The sequence below is a fragment of the Psammomys obesus genome, unplaced genomic scaffold, assembly GCF_907164565.1.
Source record: "Psammomys obesus unplaced genomic scaffold, mPsaObe1.curated_primary_1811, whole genome shotgun sequence".
Classification (NCBI taxonomy): domain Eukaryota; kingdom Metazoa; phylum Chordata; class Mammalia; order Rodentia; family Muridae; genus Psammomys; species Psammomys obesus.
The window spans coordinates 16621027-16633751 of record NW_026596091.1 but is presented as its reverse complement, the minus strand read 5'-3'; positions in this window follow the sequence as shown (position 1 = coordinate 16633751).

The window sequence follows — 12725 nt, the reverse complement described above, 5'->3', positions numbered from 1 at the left end:
GTTGGAACGATGGTACAATGGTTAAGAACACAGGCAGCTCTTCTAGGAGGCCTGAGTTTGGTTTTCTGCACCCACAAAATAGGTTACCATTTGTAACTCCAGTTCCAAGGGATACAACACCCTCTGCTGGCTCCAAAAGACTCACAGAGGGAAAGCCACTGAAATTTGAGAAAAGAGAGATGCTAGCAGATGCCACAGACTGCTCAAATTAATGACACTTGAACATAATTTGTTTTCCTTTCTATTTTTCTGAACTTTCCATATGTTCTACATCATTTCTTGCATAAAAGTGGGAGAGATTTGCTTTTGAAATCTGAGTTAATTTCTGCCAAGTGTATTATCTAGAATAGTTATTTCAAAATGTGATCTAAGTCACAAGATTGGATAATAAAAATCCTTGTTTTCCGGTCTGGTGAACTGGGATCCTGTAGATGGCATTCAGGAACCTGCACTGTAACATTATATGGGGGTTCTGTGTTCACTGCACTTGTGAACCAGCGGTCCAGACTGCAGCACAAACCTAAGAACGTTCACTCATCTCTCCAGAGCCAAAGCTAATCACCATACATTGCTTTCACCTAGAGCTCAGAGCTGTTCTCAGCTTCAGCAAGCAGAAAGCTTTCCTGAGCACCCATATTCTTTTCAGTATTTCCTCTCCAGTTCTCCTGGAGACGTTACTCAGTACAGCATTTGGTTAATGGGTTTCCAGTAGACTGAAATAACTCAACTGGCCCAATAAAATCATTTGTTCTCTTTAAGAAGCAGGGTTTTAGGTTTCGGTTTTCATTTTCTGCTTTTTTTTTTTTCTTGACTCCTCTTATGCTTTTTCACCAGCATTATCTCGATACAAACTTGTTTTTGCTATTTGTCTTTTTATTTTCTCTGCTTAAATACTCATCGGATATATTAAAGCAACCCTGTGCATAGAATAAGTATTATTGCAAACCAGTGAGGCGTCTCTCAGTCCTGCGAAACCTGCCTTGGGGAGAGGGTAGAGGGGAGAGTGTTTACTAACTTTATTTTCACATATACTCAGAAAGAGCCTTTGTCTAGAACCTATTAGCCTTCATACTAAGCTGGGGGATTAAAAATAAGTTATATTTCTTTTTAACATTTATGGTAATTCATTAAAAGGTGTATAGTTCCTGCTTAGAAAAAAATTATTTAAATTCATATTTTTAAATGGGTCATTAAAAGGTGTGAAACCATTCTTACTGGGAGAAATATTTAGGGAGATGGTTAGAAGACTAAATACACACTGTTTTTCTTTCTTCTTTACTCAAATGTAGATATTTTCTTGAAGATTAAAGCACTTTTTGAAATTGTATAGGGAAACTAAAGGACAATATTAAAATCACACATCCAGCTCTGCTACCAAATAGTGTTAGAAGTTATTTTCTTACATCAGTGCCCTCTAGCAAGATCAGAGACAAGGTCATCTGTTCCCAAATGGAATCAGTTAGCTGCAGTATCCAGTGTGTGGCACTAATGAGGCCGAGGTCAGAGTTCAGCTCCAAAATAATCTAGTTACTGAGACAAGAGTGACAGCTTCAGCAACCTGGCAGTACAAAGCATTACAGACACTTGGGGGTCTCCATTTTTGTTTGGGGTGTTTGTTGTTGTTGTTATTTGTACAATATTAATTTCTGTGCCTTATTCCAAACCTCTCACATCCATTGAAATTTCTGAAAGCAGAGCAAGAATCCTTTGCTTTTGAAGAGATTCTCAGGCAATTAAGAGACCACTCAGGATTTTGAAGTTAGTAACCTCAAAGGCACCTGCTCAAGCATGATTATCGCTGATCATTACACCATAAAACTGCAAATTCCACACTGTATGCACTGAGAACCATTAAAATCTCTTGGGTGTTTGTCCTTCTGCCCCTATTCATGGGGATTCTTTGGAAAAGCCATGAGTTCAAAAACAGTTCTTATCCCAATGGCAAACAGAATGTCCTCTAACATATCTCTTTCCATATACACTTCACTGAACTTTTAAAGCTGACTGTCTTTTGCCCTGGACACTCTATGCTTACTCTCCAGTCTGAAATATTCTGCTATAAGCAGAATTACCATAGTCAATCTTAAACATTTTCTCCAACTTACATCAGTCTCCTTAGTTCCAAGAGTTAGACAAACATAATAAATAACCCAACCCAATGGTGTGGCAAACACTTCCTTAAATGCAAATGTCAGACTAATTTTCACCATCATGCAGCATGGAAAACTGAAAGTCAATAAGATCTACCTTTGTAACTTTTGACAGCGGTAACTGATATTTGTCCTCCATCCTGCCATGTTTTTAGATGCTAACCCTCCATTCTATCTGTTATGTTTTTTAGATATTTTTTTTAGAATATAGATTTTTATTTTCAATGCCTCCTGTTGCAAATATGCACTAGGGATGGGATGGGCCCAACAGTTAAACCTGGTGAAATACATTCATATTTTACAAATTTCTAGGTAGCACAGAGGTCATTACTGGAGGGGTCCTGCTTGTGATAACGCTTCTTCAAGTTTATGATTCTGCAAAAGCAACCCCGCATCCTGTTCGAACACTTTGGATGTACTAAATAAGTTGAATGAGATCTTCCAAACTGTACTAAAAGATGGGCTTTGTGTTGAATGACTTTGCCCATATGTAAGCTAGTGTAAGTGTTCTGAGGACAGTGAAAGTTAACTAGTCTTGGGCTGGGGATACAGCTCAGTGGTAGTGACCATGTTTAGCATTTGTAAAGTGCTAAGTTCAACCCCAGCATCAGCAAAGGGAAAAATAATGAGCTAAGCTAAGCAATGCCCAATGTATGAAATACATACATCTATTTTCAACTTTGGATGAGTTCATTAGGACATAAGTCCATGCTATGTTAACTATCATTTATACTTTTAAAACAATGTCCTTTGTTAGAAAATATTAACATTAAAGAGGTTTCTGCTCTGTTATTAAAGCAAAATGATGGCATAAAATAACCTCTTCCCTGAATTGAGCATGGTCCTTAACTATAAAGAAGCTACAAAGAGAGAAGATGGGTTACTGTCGTTCTGAGACAGTCAGCCAAATGGTTTTACAAAGGAGAGGAAGCTGTGGGTAGATGAAAGTTCTGTCTATAAAGTAGATGTTACTACAGTTCATCCTGGTTATATTACATGTGCCCAAAGGATAAAGAATTCAGGTGTGAGGTGAAGTGGCAAGAGTTGGAAATTAAATAAGCTCTGAGTTTGGGGTTTTTCCTTTAGTGTTCTGCTGGAACTTGCCCATGGCTTCAGGGAACTTCATGATTAAGTCAGAACGAAGACCTCATGCCTCGTGTTTAATGTAGCAGAGACGAGGTTATTAAATATTTCTTGCCAATTAATTGCCTGAGCTACGCCCTTTTTCACAACTTTGGTTTCGGGTATGCAGGCGAGTAGAAAACATTCAATTACCCCTAATTTGTTGCTGTAGTTCAATCATACGCCTAAGCATTGTGCTGAAGTCTGTAACTCGAGTGAAGAATTTGTAAAGGGTTTCGCAGTGACATTCCCTGAGGAAGAACTTGCTTTTGCTTTTGTCTCATAATCAGAACTGATATTTGATCCATAACTTTCTTTGAAATTAAGGAAATTACAAAAAGCTGCCAAATATGTAGCAAACTCCGTGCTGTTTGGAAAGAAAACCCTTCCTACTGCTATATTGTCTTTTCAGTCTGATGTGACCTCACTGGCCTGTTGCCCAGGATCCTGAGAGAAATTCCTTTCTTGATGGAAGCTGAATGAGAGCTTCATCTGTCCAGTCCCTGTGTTACCTACAGTCACCTGAGATTACCCCTTGTATTCTGACCGACTTCCTGTTTTCTAGACCTCTAATTTAACCACTGTGTTCAAACCCTCTTCCCTCTTGGCTTCAAGACAATCTTCTTGTTTTTTCAGACCTTTTCTGATTTTCTTTTTAGTACTTATCCTTACAATTAAATACATTATGTATTTAGTGTCAACCAGTTCTTGTCTGTCTTCTATCAGTAGAAAGTCCATAAGACAAAAACGTGTGTATATCCATCCACCTTGTATAGCCTTAAGTCCCCATCAACTGTCCCATAGCTTAATGTGAAATAATACCTGCGCAGTAAGTATTGGGTGAGTGGGTGAATGGATAGATGGAAGGACAGAATGGATGAGTGTATAAATTGATAGATGTACCAAATGACTTCATGGACAGATGGATGAATGGGTGGGAGGATGCATAGATGGATACATGACATTTCCTAAATTCTGTTACAAATTCTTTCATATCCCTGGTTAAGTACAGAATCCTGTTTTGTATGTAACCCAAAATACACGCCATATTTTAGGAATTTTTAAAGGGTCTTATGAAGAGTTGTAAGGCTTATTTAAGCAAAACAAACAATCAAAAAGCATGAGTTAAAGAATTTCAATCTTTAAGAAAATTTAAATGGAGAGTAATATCTAAGGCATAGTTGACCAAAAAGGGGAGAAATAGGGCAGCTGAGAAGACTGTTGTGGCCTGATGCACTGGCCCAGAGGTACTGTGCAAAATAAATCAAAAACACAGTTCAGCTGGGCAGTAGTGGTTCACACCATTAATCCTAGCACCTGGGGGGGGGGAGCAGAGACAGGCAGATGTCTGGCTTTGAGGCTAGCCTGATCTACAGAATGAGTTCCTTGACAGCCAAGGCTATCCAGAGAAACCCTGTCTCAAAAAACACACAAACAAACATAATCAGGAGTTTCCAATTAAACTGTATCTTCAACTCAGCTGCTTATCCAAATTCAATAAAGGAAGAACAAACCAGAAATAGAAGCAGTGTAATAATATCTTAAATCAAAGTCTCTAAGAGGATATAAACATAAATAAAAAGACAGATGTCGGGACATGACAGAAGATCCTTAAAACTGGGGTCAGCTTTGTTCTATGTAAGATCATTATAAGAAGATAGTGCCTACTTTTTATATAGTTTTTATAATGTTTTTAAATTAATTCTTCAATAATTTCATGACTGACTTTATTTTTTGTTTTTGTATTATCATTGTTGTGGGGTATAAATGTGTTATAAGCATGCAGCATGTGTGGCTATCAGAGGGCAACTTTCAGGAGTTTGCTTCTCTCCTTCCACTGGTCCTCAGTCTTCTGTGACAAGTGCTTCCACTCACTAAGACAACCTAAGGCTCTACTGGCTGCTTTTACAATAGGCTAAAGCTCAGCGAAGCACGATAATTTATTCCAGTCATACCGTGATAAATACGTGATTCATACCCAAACACAGTTTGGTTCTAATATCCCAAAAAGGGTTCATGTGCACTGTCCCATCTTCATTTTTGGTTGATTGATAGCAGATATTTCAGTATTGATGTTGAGAAGAGCTCCGACTCCAGCAGGATCTGGGAGATGTGCACCCAAAAAGGGTTCATGTGCACCATCCCATCTTCATTTTTGGTTGATTGATAGCAGATATTTCAGTATTGATGTTGAGAAGAGCTCCAACTCCAGCAGGATCTGGGAGATGGATGGGATGGTGGCCATGGGTACCAGGAGAGCAGCATAAAAGGACAGCAGACCTTGTCCTTTGCCCTCTCTGTATATCTTGCCTCATCCTGAGAGTCTCTGGGAAGTTTTCTAAGACTTTTCCTAATTTGGGTGTGAAAAACACAACATGAAGAGTTCCAAAGGGCCTTACTGTAGATAGCACCTTCGATGGTGCATTCTATCTAAACAGATAAGTTAATGTTTTCTGGTATATGGTAAAATCTTTCTTAGAATTCTCTTGGTTTTTAATAATTACAAAGGACTACACACTTAGAGTAAGTAAAGGGTAAAATTGTAATTACAGAATTTAAATAATCTGTCTCTGGTTTACCTATCTCCACCATTTCTATTTTAACAAAATGGCATACTTCTTTCCAAACTTCCCTCATGTTCTTTAGTGTTCCTTAGATTAACTCATACATGCATTGAGTTTAGTATCTTTAAAAAAAAATCTACCTCTCTGAAGTTTCCCATCTCCAACACCACTTCGTATTTTTCCATTCCTCAGTATTAGGACTAATGGTAGGATAAGGAACTGTTATACCATGCTCTCTCTGATGGACACCCCAGTTGTTTCCATTTCCTGCCAATCCTTACACGGCTGTAGAAGACATCCTTGTACACATGTCAAATGTACCACGGCTTTTATATTTATATAATAAGTTATGAAAAGTAGAATTTAAGAATCAAAACCTCAATGCACATTGCCAGACTGCTTCCCTAAATGCTGTAGCAGCTTGCGACCCCATCAGCAACAAGTGAAGGTGACAGCTTCCCAGATCCTCATCAGCGTGTAGGTGTTTTACCATTTGTTTTTTTTTCAATTTTGAGATTTGAGAAGCAAAAAGTAGCCAGGCATGGTAGTCCACGCCTTTAATCCCAACACTTGGAAGGCAGAGGCTGGTGGATTTCTGTGAGTTTGAGGCCAGCCTGGTGTACATAGTGAGTTCCAGTATAGTCAGAAGTATACAGTGAGATCCTGTTTTAAAACCACAAAAGAAGGAGAGAGAGAGAGAGAAAGGAAGGAAGGAAGGAAGGAAGGAAGGAAGGAAGGAAGGAAGGAAGGAGAAAAGAAAAGAAAAGAAAAGAAAAGAAAAGAAAAGAAAAGAAAAGAAAAGAAAAGAAAAGAAAAGAAAAGAAAAAGAACTGTTGGGTTGTTTTAAGTTTTGCTTATACTATGAGTGAATGCCAAGGAAGGAAGGAAGGACACAAGGAAGGAAGAAAAGAAAAGAAAAAAGAAAAGAAAACTGTTGGGTTGTTTTAAGTTTTGCTTATACTATGAGTGAATGCCAATGGAATTCCATGTTCATTGATTAATTGGGCTTCTTCTCTAAACTGATATTGACAGCTTTTAAAATACACACAACTGGTCATTTTTCTTATCCATTTGTACATGTTCTTTTTATATTCAAGAGAATTCTTTTAAATCTGTGCATTATAAAAATCTTTCTCAAAGTTGAAAATAGTTTATGGTATCATTTGCCATGAACATATTTTTTTTTATCTATTGCCTTTTGTGTACTCTTTTTTGAGACAAAGTCTTACTGTGTAGTTCCATCTCTCCTAGAACTTACTGTGTAGACCAAGTTGGCCTCAAACTGAGAAACCCACCTGCCTCTGCCTCCAGAGAACTCAGGTTAAAAGGTGTGGTACCACACCCAGCCTTTTTTACTTTTTATGTTGTTAAATATGTCTCTTTCCATGGCCCCAAGATCTAAGTCTTGAGCATTATATTGTATTATTCCTTGAAACCACTTTCCTAAAATTTTTTTCTCATGTTCATATTGTTCTATTTCTTACATGCAATTTTGGGTTTGTTCAGCTTACTTTTCTCCTCAGTGGAGAATTCACCAGAGCCTATTTATTAAGTAATCTAGAATAACCCACAGCTAAATAATTAAGGGAACCAAGACAAATACCACTGAGGAGTGGAAAGGGCTCTCAAATCTGGACGATATATTGAATAGAGCCTACTGCCCATTTACCCAAGATGAGCTATAAATGAAGATTACAAACAGAAACACATTGCGTAATTCACTCTCCCTCCTCTATACCTTTCCTCTCCCCCTTCTGTTAATCAGTTATCCATATTTCCAATACTATTCTATTGCACTACTTTAGCAGCAGAGTTTGATGCCTGGAGCAATAGGTAGAAAATATTCAAAGGTAAATCTTATGCCCTGACAGTCAACTTTTCATCAACCCCTGTTTATCCTTGCCACATGGAAATGCACATTCTGTCTTGTGAAAATTTTAAGTCCTGATTTTGAACATCTGGGGAGATGGTCCAGCAAGTAAAACTGCTATGAGGAGCTGGGTTTGGATCAATAGTACCGATGTGATAAATCAATTGTGGTGGCACATGTGTGTAGTTCCAGTGCGCAGGAGGCAGAGACAAGCAGACCCCTGGATCTCATTTGCCAGCCGGTGTAGACTAGATGGAAAATTCTAGAAAACCTTGTCTCAAAAGCAAGCAAGAGAAGAATCCAAGATGGAGGCGACCACCACACACTGTATTTGAAGGGCAGAGGAGCTGAAACTCCAAATGGGTGAGTGGAGGAGCTGTGGAACCCAAAACACGGCACAGAGGATTCTGGGGGGAAGGGGGACTAACCCTGAACTGAGACCATTAGGGCACAGGCCAACCGCGGACATCTCTGTGGACTCCTCCTGGGGACTCAGTTCCCAGGCACTTCCCCATAAACGGTGGAGGCAGGAGCAGAGGTACTACAGCCAGCAGCGGAGGTAGCAGTGCAGGTACAGCAGCAGAGGCAGTGGAGGCTGCTAGCAGTCAGCAGCAAAGGCAGAGGAGGAGGCCCACGGTGCATGCAGCAACTTGCAAAGAGTGCAGTGCTGGCTGCTCCAAGCATAGATCTCCCTGCTTGAGATCTGAGACAGAGAACACTCAAACCTCTGGCATTTCCCCACGACAGGCCTCAGTCATCCCTTCTTGACAGGGGCGGAGGCAGAGGTGGCAGAGGAAGCCCACAGCACTTTCCAACTCAAAGAGCAGAGTCCAGCCTACTGTACCCACAGCTTCTAGCAGAGAGCAGTGCCAGGCTCAGAGAACCCGCAACAGTGTACAGGTCCTGCCCGCAGCATCAGCCACAGAACTCAGAGTCCAGCTCACAGAGGCCGCCACAAACTGTAGACCACTGGGTATTCAGGAAATCTGCGAGGGCACATTGCTCCTGCGAGCTAGCATCCACATCCCCTCCTGTGCTTGTGCCCATCCCCCATACCCAAGCACCTAGACTTTCTAGCACTCTCTCCTTCAAGACACGCTTACACACACACACACACATACACACACACACACACACACACACACACACACTTACTCCCCTGCAATAGTGATTGGGCGCCAGCAGCTTTTCCTTCCTCAGGTACAGCTGAAGCAACAACCTACACTCTCAAACCACTAGACCTCTCTCATCTTTCTGGTCATACTATAAAAACCTATAAGCCACAAAATTTGAAAATCTAAAGGAAATGGACAATTTTCTTGATAGATTCCATCTACCAAAATTAAGTCAAGATCAGGTAGAAAGATTGAATAGTCCCATATCCCCCAAGGAAATAGAAGCAGTCATCAAAAGGCTCCCTTCCAAAAAAAAAAAAAAAAAAAAAAAAAGCCCAGGGCCAGATGGTTTCAGAGCAGAATTCTACCAGACCTTCTTATGGGTGTAAGGTGAAATCTCAGGGTAGTTTTGATTTGCATTTCCCTAATGGCTAATGATGTTGAGCATTTCTTTAATAAGAAGCACTTATTCTCTGCCATTCGATATTCCTCTACAGAGAAATCTCTGTTTAGCTCTGTTCCCCATTTTTTAATTGGATTACTTGGTTTGCTGCTTTTCAGCTTCTTTAGTTCTTTATATATACACTGGATATCAGCCCTCTGTCAGATAAAGGATTGGTGAAGATTCTTTCCCAATCTGTAGGCAGTAGTTTTGTTTTGATGACGGTGTCCTTTGCTTTACAGAGGCTTTTCAGTTTCATGAGGTCCCATTTATTGATTGTTGCTCTTAGAGCCTTAGTGCTGTTGGTCTTTTGTTCAGGAAGTTGTCTCCTGTATCAATGAGTTCTAGGCTGTTCCCCACTTTTTCTTCTAACCGATTTAATGTGTCTGGTTTTATGTTGAGGTCTTTGATCCACTTGGACTTTAGTTTTGTGCAGGGTGATAAGTATGGATCTATTTGCATTTTTCTACATGTAGACATCCAGTTAGACCAGCACCATTTGTTGAAGATGCTTTTTTCCATTGTATGGTTTTGGCATCTTTGTCAAAGATTAAGTGTCCATAAGTGTGTGGGTTTATTTCTGGGTCTTCTGTTCAGTGCCATTGATCCACCATTCTATTTCTATGCCAGTACCATGCATAGAAATAGATTACCATTAGTAATACCATTTTATTACTGTTGCTCTGTTGGGTCTTTGTGTGGTTTGGGTATCAAGGTGACTGTGGCTTCATAGAATGATCTTGGTAATGTTCCATCTGTTTCTACTTTGTGGAATAGTTTGAAGAGAATTGGAGTTAGCTCTCCTCTGAAGGTCTGCCCACTATCTCCATATCTCTTCAACACAGTACTTGAAGTCTTAGCTGGAGCAATAAGACAACTAAAGGAAAGGAAGAGGTCAAAGTTTCACTATTTGCAGATGATATGATAATATACATGAGCGACCCCAAAAATTCAACCAGAGAAGTCCTACAGCTGATAAACACCTTCATCAAAGTGGCAGGATACAAAATAAATTCAAAAAAACCAGAAGCCCTCCTGTATACCAAAGACAAAAGGGCCGAGAAAGAAATTAAGGAAAGAACATTGACAATAGCCACTAATAACATAAAGTACCTTGGTGTGACTCTAACCAAGCAGGTAAAAGACCCGTTTGAGAAAAACTTCAAGTCTCTGAAGAAGGAAATTGAAGAAGATATCAGAAGATGGAAAGATCTCCTGTGCTCATGGATTGGTAGGATAAACACAGTGAAAATAGCCATTCTGCTAAAAGCAATCTACAGATGCAATGCAATTCCCATCAAAATACCAACAATTCTTTTTTTTTCCAACACAATTCTTTACAGACCTTGAAAGAAAATTCTCAACTTCATATGGAAAAACAAAAACCCCAGAATTGCCAAAACAACAACAGATCATCTGGAGGTATCTTCAACCCTGATTTCAAGCTGTACTACAGAGCAATAGTAATAAAAACTGCATAGTATTGGCATAGAAACAGAATAGTGGATCAATTGAACTGAAAAGAAGACCCAGAAATAAACCTACACACCTATGGCTACTTGATTTTTGACAAAGAAGCCAAAACCATTCAATTGGAAAAAAAAAAAAACCAGCATCTTCAACAAATGGTGCTGGTCTAACTGGATGTATACATGCAGAAAAATGAAAATATATCCTTATTTATCACCCTGCACAAAACTAAATTTCAAGTGGAGCAAAGACCTCAACATAAAATCAGACACATTAAACCAGTTAGAAGAAAAAGTGGGGAAGAGCCTAGAACTCATTGGCACAGGAGACTACTTCCTGAACAGTACACCAACAGCACAGGCTCTAAGATCAACAATCAATAAATGGGAACTCATGAAACTGAAAAGCTTCTGTAAAGCAAGACACTGGCATAAAAAAAAAGAAAAGAAAGAAAACCAGCCTACAGACTGGGAAAGTATCTTCACCAACCCTATATCTAACAGAGGGCTAAAATACAGTATATATAATAAACTCAAGAAGTTTAAAAGCAACAAATCAAGTAATTCAAATAAAAATGGGGTATGGAGCTAATCAGAGAACTCTCTGTAGGAGAATGTAGAGTGGCAGAGAAGTACTTAAAGAAATGCTCAATGTCTTTAGCCATCAGGCAGATGCAAATCAAAATGACCCTGAGATTTCACCCTATACCCACCAGCATGGGTAAGATCAAAAACTCAAGTGACAACACATGCTGGAGAGGTTGTGAAGAAAAGGGAACCCTCCTCCACTGGTGGTGGGAATGTAAACTTGTACAACGACTTTGGAAATCAATCTGGAACTTTTTCAGACAACTAGAAATAGTGTTTCCTCAAGATCCAGCTATACCACTCCTAGGCATATATCCAAAAGATGCTCAAGTACACAACAAGGACATTTGTTTAACCATCGCAGCTTTATTCGCGATAGCCAGAACCTAGAAACAACCCAGATGTCCCTCAGTTGAGGAATGGATACAGAAATTGTGGTACATTTACACAATGGAATACTACTCAGAAATTAAAAACAAAGAAATCATGAAATTTTCAGGCAAATGATGGGACCTAGAAAAGATCATTCTGAGTGAGGTATCCCAAAAGTAGAAAGACACACGTGGTATATACTCACTTATAACAGGATACTAGACCTATAAGATAGGATAAACATTCTAAAATCTGTACACCTAAAAAGCTAAACAAGAAGGAAGACCTGGGGTAAGAAGATCAATCCTCACTTAGAAAGATTAATGGGATACATTGGAAGTATCCCATTGGAGAAAAAGAGAAGCATCATAGTTGCCTACCAAAGAATGCCTCTGAAAGACTCTACCTAGCAGTGTAACAAAGCAGATGCTGAGACTCCTCGCCAAATTTTGGGCAGAGTCAGGGAATCATATGAAAGAAGAGAGAGTCAGTAAGACCTGGAGAGAACAGGAGCTCCACAAGGACCAAATATATCTTGGCACAGTGGCTTGTCTGAGACTGATTCTCCAACCAGGGACCATGCATGGATATAACCTAGAACCCCTGCTCGGATGTGGTCCATGGCAGCTCAGTATCCAAGTGGGTATCCTAGTAAGGGGAACAGAGACTGTCTCTGGCATGAACTCTGTGGCTAGCTCTTTGACCTCCCCACCCCCCATGGGAGGAGCAGCCTAGCTAGGCCACAGAGGAGGACATTGCAGCCAGTCCTGATGAGACCTGATAAGCTAGGGTTAGATGGAAGGGGAGGAGGACCTCCCTTATCAGAGGAGTTAGAGAGGGGCAGGGCGGAGATGAGTAAGGTAGGGTGGGGTTGGGAGGGAAGGGGGCTACAGCTGTGATACAAAGTGAATAAACTGTAATTAATATAAAAAGGAAAAATTTAATAAAAAATGTTGAATTAAAAAAGCAAGAAAGAAAGAAAAGAAGGAGGAAGGGAGAAAGAAAGAAAGAAAGAAAGAAAGAAAGAAAGAAA